The sequence below is a fragment of the Ctenocephalides felis genome, unplaced genomic scaffold, assembly GCF_003426905.1.
Source record: "Ctenocephalides felis isolate EL2017-DRISC unplaced genomic scaffold, ASM342690v1 CF-g0.4_SCAFFOLD_01604, whole genome shotgun sequence".
Lineage (NCBI taxonomy): Eukaryota > Metazoa > Arthropoda > Insecta > Siphonaptera > Pulicidae > Ctenocephalides > Ctenocephalides felis.
The window spans coordinates 39,435,137-39,444,064 of NW_020537758.1; the positions used below are offsets into that span (position 1 = coordinate 39,435,137).

At 26.4% G+C, this 8,928-nt stretch overlaps 1 pseudogene; it reads right to left on the reverse strand.

Moving 5' to 3' along the window:
• The window catches only part of LOC113373729, a 26,680-nt pseudogene extending 18,031 nt beyond the window's left edge, over positions 1-8,649 (reverse strand).
• Positions 8,650-8,928: the final 279 nt, after the last annotated feature.

Sequence of the window (8,928 nt, forward strand, 5' to 3'; positions counted from 1 at the left end):
AATAAATATAATCTTGAGAAAAGATAAATAACACAGTTAAATAAATAAACATTGTAAAAAGTCAACAAACATGGAACATGGTGATAAAATACCTGATTTCAGTAAACAAATGCAAATAGCATTACAGTGAACGTTATTCCTTTTTCATTTTTTTATTCAACAAAGCTGTATGTTATTATCATGAAATTTCTATATGATAATAGTGTAATGAGAATTGTCTTCTTACAAGAGAAATATGCACGAAAGAATCCAGAGCACGCCGAGCTAAAAATAAAATAATCTAAAGAGTGCCAGCTGTGAATCATTTATATACCTTGACCAATCACTTGACTCCAATGACAACACATTTTACAGTTCTTATCAATGCGGTAATTGCACTTTACGAACCAAATGTTTTTAATACGAAAATACTGTGTTATTTAACTAATAACTGGCCATAGCTATTGAAAATCAATTATGTTCCCAATTTGTACTTAAAAATAAAACAAATAATAGCAAGTGCTGATATGCAGTATACATTTGTGTAAAAAATCGTATGCTTATACGTACAGATCAACTAGTCATCTAATATAAATTATACCTTGCTTCCAAATTACTTAAAACCCAAGAAAACTACTTAGGCAGGTTTCCAACTTATTTTCTATGAATCTTGTACGCCCAATATTTTATACTTTATTATATAAGTATTTTATACATTTATTCCCAAAGCTTTATATTTAAAATGTAGTGTTTGGTTTTCTAATCAGTAAATTCTGAAAATTGAGGTGACACTTATCGTCGTTGTTCGCGATTTTGCAAATGATAATTCATATCACAAATGTGTCATCAACTTTGTACGATAACACAGGTACGTTGATAAAATATCAAGCCAGAGTAGGTAGAAACTAAAAAAAGATTTATTTGAAAGATTTTGAAGGATCTGTTTTTAATCGCAAACGGAAATGAAACTTGTTTTTAGAAAGATATAAAACATGACTAATTTTTAGTGTTTTAATACTAAGATGTAATATAATAATGCACTCGTTGGATAAATAATTTCTGTTTCACTAATAATAATAAGTTTTTAAATTTTTTGATTCTGTAAAGGTGGTATCAATATCAATATATAGTTCTTGCTTTTTTGGCTGAAAAATTATATATTTTTTCTAAAAATCTACGATTACTAATCTTTACAATTTCAGCTCATATATCATCTAACACCTGATATTCATCACCTATTTTCATCATATTATGGTTTTTTTACCCAATTTTTACAATGGTATTTAGATAATTGCAATCTCTCCAACAAACTGTTATCATTTTCAGATTTGCGCAATTATAAAAGATGATTCTAATAATAATTTTTTAAAAATATGATTAAATTTAAGCATTAACTGTAATTTTTTATTACAATAAAATAATCACTATTAGTTATAGGCTAATAGTAGATTTTTTTACGAAACCTTAAGTTAAACTCTTTACCACTTTACTGATAGATTAATATTCTCTTTCCAAACTTCTGAATAAAATTTGAAAGATTCATTAGCAAAATTAAAAAAAATCTGGAGTAGAAGAGTGATGAATTTAATATGAAACATAATATTTACCACTGGTAAAATCTCTCCTAATTTCACATTTTTGGCATTTTACATGATGACGATTTTTTGCGTTTTTTCTGACGTGTATATAGTTCTGTCCATTAACTTTTTTTTCGAAAATAAGACTGATTCCTATATGCCCTTTTATTATTTTCATATTTTTTCCTAAAGTATGCCAAAATAATCAGAATGTATTGGCAAATTCAATAACTTAAGTTATTCTTAGGTAAGCTCTAATCGATGTGTTTTTTTTTCTTCCTTAGTACTAAACTCTATAATAAGTTCTCACAAATTTTCCTTGATACCATATGATTGTAAAACACCTATATACACATTTTTAAGCAAGAACGTCAATCATTCAATCGTCAACAATTGTTCGGCTTTTATCAGTGAAGTATGAACAAGCAAAAATTTCTTATTAAGTCAATATAATATTTTCCATTCGTTACAGGTATTGTTTCGCGACCCATATTTTGATAAAATAAACATAGATTGACATTTGCACATCTGTATTTTATTAAATTAGATTTTTGATCAACAAATATCATTATTATCTTATATTATATAAGGTAATAAATATTAAATATATGCAGCAAATATAAATATTGTCTGTATGTTGAATAATGTCGTGAGAGATAATTTTATGCTTTGGAAAAGTTTTTTAATCTAATTGCATCTCAGGTTTTATTCGAAATATGATGCCAGATAAATGGACAAATGGATATCAAGACAGAAATTCAAAACAACTTCGTTATGCTAATAAAAATAAGATAAGATAAAATAAAATAATATCAAGATAATTATAAAACGCCTTTAGCAATTATAAATGAAATATCAGATTGACATTTTCATTATTCAAATTTAGTATAATTTCAATATATTATGATATATTTAAATTATATATATATACGTGAACGTCTACTATGGAAAGAATGTGATGCTTTTAAAAAGACTTTCGAATCAATGCGGAAGTAAATTGTCACATAATCATTTCGCATAATTTAGCACGTTCTACTTTCAGCAAAATCATCATCATACAGATTTTTAGGAAACAGTGTTCAACATCTTACTGATAGTTGGTATATATAGCCAGATATAAAAATTTACTAAATGTAGAAACAACGAATATTTACATAAAAAGATGATCACAGTAATTTGTTGTAATTTCTAATGATATATTCTGTATCAAACATTTACATTTCATTCGATATTCATTTGGTTGCATGGAAATTTCTTATGGAAGTTGACAAAATATTAGCTTATTATTTAGCATAACACGACGTAATTTAAATTTATTTTATTATCCAATCTGGTATAAAAAATATGAAATCCTACAAGTTTTATTTAAAATTGAAGATATTGACACATAGCTAAGAAAAGCAAAGTAAATATATCACCTTATGTTATTATTTGCAAAAATATTGTTTGTCATTGAAAACAAATGAAGACTGTCATCTGCCAAATAATTCAATTCACTTATGAGCTAAGACGATATTAAAATATAATATATTCATGATTATAAAAAAGAAAAATGTAATGTCAACATTATTATTGCCGAAAAGCAGCTGAGATGTGCCAAAAATTAAAATAATTCAAGATTTAATATATGACATTATAGATTATTATTTTTTTAATTAATGCAGTCGTGTTTTGTCTACTCATTTTGTCCACCAGGCTCAAAAGAAAAATACCTGGAGACCTAATATAGTTTAATTAACTATAATATTTTTACTACATTTAATTGTTTCTTTCCCATTTGTATTTATTTATTATATTATTTCTAGTAGATAAGCCACTGAGGGTATCTACTAATTTGTAAACAACTAACTGTTAACACATTTTCAGCATTCTCTGCTAAATGTAATTATATATATACAGATTGCAGAATAAAATTAAAATTAAAAAAAAAAGTTCTTTCATGAAAGGAGCCTTAATAAATTAGCAATAAATTCAAAATATTTGACGAGTTTATAAAATTTCATGACGACCACTGATATGTATTATTCAAATGTTTCAGTATTATCTCATGTTCACGTAACCGTCACTATAAATTAATGAGAATGAAAAAATAAACTTTTAAATTTATCATTCATTAGGTAAATTAATGAATACGTTTGTAAATTGAGCAAGGTAAATTTTTAGCAGATTTATCTTCGATACTTGGCATAGTTTTATTATCAATCATAATTTATTATAACTTTTAACAAACGTATAAAAATAAAATTAAAAAATTTAAACATACAAAGAAAATACATATCAAATAATTTAATACATACTAATCCTTTAACTATCTAAATTAGTTTTGATACCAAGAACTTGAAAGGCTTTTGCCTGAATTATTTTGTTGTAAGACAAAAATTTACGTATTGTAATGGTCAATTACAGAAATAGAATAAAATTTTAATTTCGTTATTTGTCGCGTTATCTTCATCTTTAGTAGTCATATTTATGTGGATCTTATAGAGACTATTCATATAGATATCTACAAAAATAATATCTACAATTCATATACCAAAGATATCAACATCCGCAGAAAAATATATTTTTTGCGGTAATGAATTATATTTTTCTGCGATAGTGAATTATATTTTTATGGCAAAATGATAATTTCATAGGATTAATAAGCACTATTTTTTTATCAATTCTATTGACAGTAATATGTACATCAATCCAATTTGAATTATTTATGAAGAAAAATAAGTACTAACTAACATGATCGATGAATCGAAAAAAATTATATTATAAATTAAAAAAAATTGTCAGAAACATTCAAACATTTTCTAATAAAATAATTGTTTTATTAAATATTAAGTTCATAAAATCCAAACTCGATCAATGGCAAAACAGATGAAGATACTAACTTTATATGATGTGTAAAATTTATATAGAGAAATAAAGGCATCAATAATTTAAAATGTGATAAGAAAGGGAACCTACAGGGTACACATTTTCATAATTCGGAATAAAAATTTGCATGTCATATTTTCTCTAAATAAGAGATTTTGCAATCATTAATTTATTACGTGAAATAGAGTATGTATATTTTATATGTCAACTCAACAAAAAAAACTGAAGATATTTTATTTATTTCACGAATGTAGAGACAATACACCGTTATGAACATTTATGAGAAATTGCTAATTTAATCACTTTTTCGTTACACTTTCGTGCTTCAGAATAATTTTATTTGTTTTCCTTTGTCTATGCTCAGATTTATGACTGATAAATTATAATAAAATATAAATAAACAGTCGATAAAAATAGTTTTTCTAAAATATCCTGAAGTACTGGTTTTAGAACCTTTCCATGTAATTGAAAATTAAATCAATTTTAGATGAAAATAATTTTCTTACATAAATCCTTTAAGTCTAATCAAATACTCTGCACGATTGATCATATTTTTCAAGTACTATTTATGAGTAAAAGCAAGAAGAAAAATTACATTACTAAATAAATATATAAGCGTTTACTCTCGTTTTTTTTAATTATTCATGAGATAATATCTAACGTTTATTCATAATAAATATTGTGATAAATATGTTAAGTGACACACTAATAACTTATTTTCAAATAACAACAAATTATACAATTAATTCATTTGCGTAATAAAAACTAGCATTGTGTATTGCGTATTTCCAACATATGGTATATATTAGCAATGAATATATTCTATGCATATAATAAAAAATGTACGGTTTATGTAAACGTTTCGATGTTATTATGCAAATAGTATAAATTATTTATAGACAAAGTGGACTTGTAATTTATTGTAACAATACTTGCTTTGAATAATGTGTTGTGGTTTATTTATTTAGTTACAGATGACCACACATAAAATATTTGGCACAAATATTTGCATTCTCTTTTCTACAGATCGACTCTACTTTATTATATAAAAATGAAAGATAAATCAGATTATATAGTTAGTACATGGTGCTAATGCATAATTACTGTAAATGATTTTTTTTAAATATTTATTTATCAAAAAAATATTGGCGCTGTTTAAAAAAATCGGTAAGAAACAAAATTGATAGGCATCACCTAACCCACTTTTTTATATATGTTTGTTTGATAATTGATCAACGAAACAGTAAATGATTTTACTGATTACTGTTGCTCATTAAACAATTTTTTGGTAATAAAGAATTATGTGACTATTAATTGACATCAGTCTTGTTCGGTGATTATAGACATGAAAATGTGATTATAGGTTGAAAAGTCTAGTGAAAGTCATAAATATTGGTATTGGTTTTTGACAACGGTATAAAATTAATATTTATGCATCATCTCACCAAACAATCCATAATTATTTGGTAAAACATCAAAACATTCGGAAAGTGACCAAGAAGGTAGACGTGTCCATTAGGGTGGTCCTTAATATGGACATTTTCGAATTTCCTTACTCCCAGGGGCTCAAATGCTTCCAAATTGATAAAAAAAAATCTCTAAAAGTTTTAGCTCTTAATATTAACTTTTAGATAGTGCGCAATTTAATCAAAGTTTTGTATGAAATTATTATGAAAACACTTTCAAAATTTTAAATATGTTTTTTACATATAACTTAGCGACAAATGTCCATAAAGGATTGGACAAAAAATTCATGAAATAATTTTTTTTGGGGGGGTTAAATTTAAGATAAAGTCTAATATATCTTCATATGTCTTTCAAATTCATTAAAAATAAATAAGTTAACGATTAAAAATGCATCATTATCTCATCTTTAACAATACCTTGATTACTGTACTTCTCAATTAATGTGATCTATTAAACAGTTAAGTAGACGTTGTTTGTGACATCTTCTACCCGTTAGATTATTCATTGTAATATCGCGTTCCGTGAGAAAAGCATGATTATATAATCTGAGATTTTCATGCTTATTAGTTAACAACATAGTAATCATGTTTTGATATATTCTCAATGCCAAACGATGTACAGCACTTTGCAGATATTTTGCAGTGACATAGATAAGTAGGATAACAATGACTATTGTTTGTTATCTGAACAAAAATGAAGGATGTTAATATCTGCACTTGTTAATAATATTAATCTGTTGATGGTTCTCCCTTTCCTGTTTCGATTTAATAGAATATATAAGTAGATGCTGATTTAATTTTCTACTGATGTTTCAAACTGCTTAATCCATCAAGATTGCAGAGAGAAGAAAATAAACAAGTCTCAAAAGGGGTTGATCATCATTATCCCAAATCTCAGAAAAGTACGAACAATAGTACCAACTCTTTGATAAATTTTGGTAAATTTATTAAAGTGATCATTAACCCAACTACTCGGAAGAAGACTTCTTCAAAATCATAAGCATCTTAAACGTAAGAGCTCACACATATAAAGCCTCACACATAGAAGAATGGTAAACCAATGGGTTGCCTCTCATATTATAGTTAGATTAGGTTAGGTCATAAGTCTTCAACAAACAGCTTATAGAACATGTAAAGTAAAGTTATGATTGCTGTTGAAACAATAAAAAAACAAGCATTTAGTCCTATAAGAGATCTCTCGAATGATATAATCAATACATGTTGATCATATCTATCGCTACAAATATTCATCAATTCATAGTCAATATTACTTACTTATTTATTACTCTACAATATATACATTTTCAAGCTCAATTTCAGTTATAAGATGTTAAGGTAACAGTTGTAACATAAATACAAATCCAAAAAAATATATTTGTATGATTTGTAAGAGTTGTGTAAAATTTATTAAATTTATTAAAATTTATTTGTAGTTTGGCATATTCAATCTAAATAGTCTGGGTTTTAGAATTTAGAATTTCTTAAATTTAGTAAGATTAAAAAAAAGCGGTTAGCTCATAAAATTTTTCCAAATACAGTATCTTACAAACGTAAGAAATGGATTAGCAGTCTACACCTGTTCAAATGTATATTACATTTTTGGGTACAAATCTATTAAAATGAATAATTCACCTTATCGTTAATGTAATCAGGATGCACTCATACTTTTCCATAATGTACAATTTTTTTTTTTAAGTTTGGTATATTTAGTTCAAACAGTCATTTAATATTACTTAAGATTTATAATTATCATGGCAAGATGCTAAAAAGTAGTAGATAGCTAATAATATTTTTCCAAACAGAGTACACCATAAAAGAGTTATTATTTCATGAATTATCAGTCTACACCTGTTCGAAGGTATGTTGTCTTCTAGGTACAGAAACCTATTAAAATAAATAATTCACCTTAATGTAATAAGGTCGCACCCTTACTTTTTCATCCAGTACGTTGGCTATTAACAAGATTACGCATTAAATATCAATGAAATTCAATTTTGGTTCTCTTTATTTGTGAAAATTTATTTATATAGAGAGCAACACCGTAAAAATATTTATGTGGATCCAAATGACCAGAATGAAACTGAACTTTGACCTATTATTTATGATGGTCTTGAAAGAAAAAATAATTAAAAAATGCAATCATGAGACATGGATGAACTGGAAGGACTCGAAAAGTTTATGGATTTGATTAAAATCTTATTAAAATTGTTGTCATTTACAACAGCAATATTGAATTTTATATCCTATTAATATCAAATGCTTGAGACCAATTGAAGTGTTTTTCAAAATACTAAATAAATGTCAACAGAACTCCTCTTACCTTGACATACCACTTCGTCTGGCTGACCCTTCTAGTGCTTTCCCATAATTCGAAGGTAATACGCCACACGGGCAAAGGTAGAATTTGGATGATTTGCTAGAGGAATTCTTGTTTGAAGACGTTTTCTGGCTGTTCACTTTCATGTGACATTTCTGAGCTAACTGTTTAGTTTTTCTGATAAACTTTGAAAAGCTTGGCTGTTTGAACAGAACATTTAAAATCGCAGCAGCTACAACTTTGGTCACTTTTGAAAATAGATTCATAGGAATTTTAAACTGACCAGTCGAAGTGATGTAAGTTCCAAATTGTGTTTTCTTCAGTTTTTAACTAATCTTCTATCAGTAATTATAAGCCAACAATATTTCCCTCAATTTATGTACATTATGAGGTAGTTTACCAGAAATAGAACTTGATCTATGGCGCATTGGATATTCATCATCTTTAATTGAAGCAAATGTACACCAGACTCTGGAAATGGCTTTCATTCGATTCGTTTCGTTTCAATAATTATTATCGTTTGGTGATTCGTCAAATTCGATTAGTGTCATATAAATTATCCTCTTCGTAAAAATACACATAAATTGCAACTACACATTATCCTAAGCTGGTAGGTTCAACTATAATTCCCATTTCCAAATGATCGATTAAAGTTCAATCAATTGATTTTTGTCAATCTTTGTGTTCTTTAGATTTTTTGCGAATGTTTAAAATGTTTTAT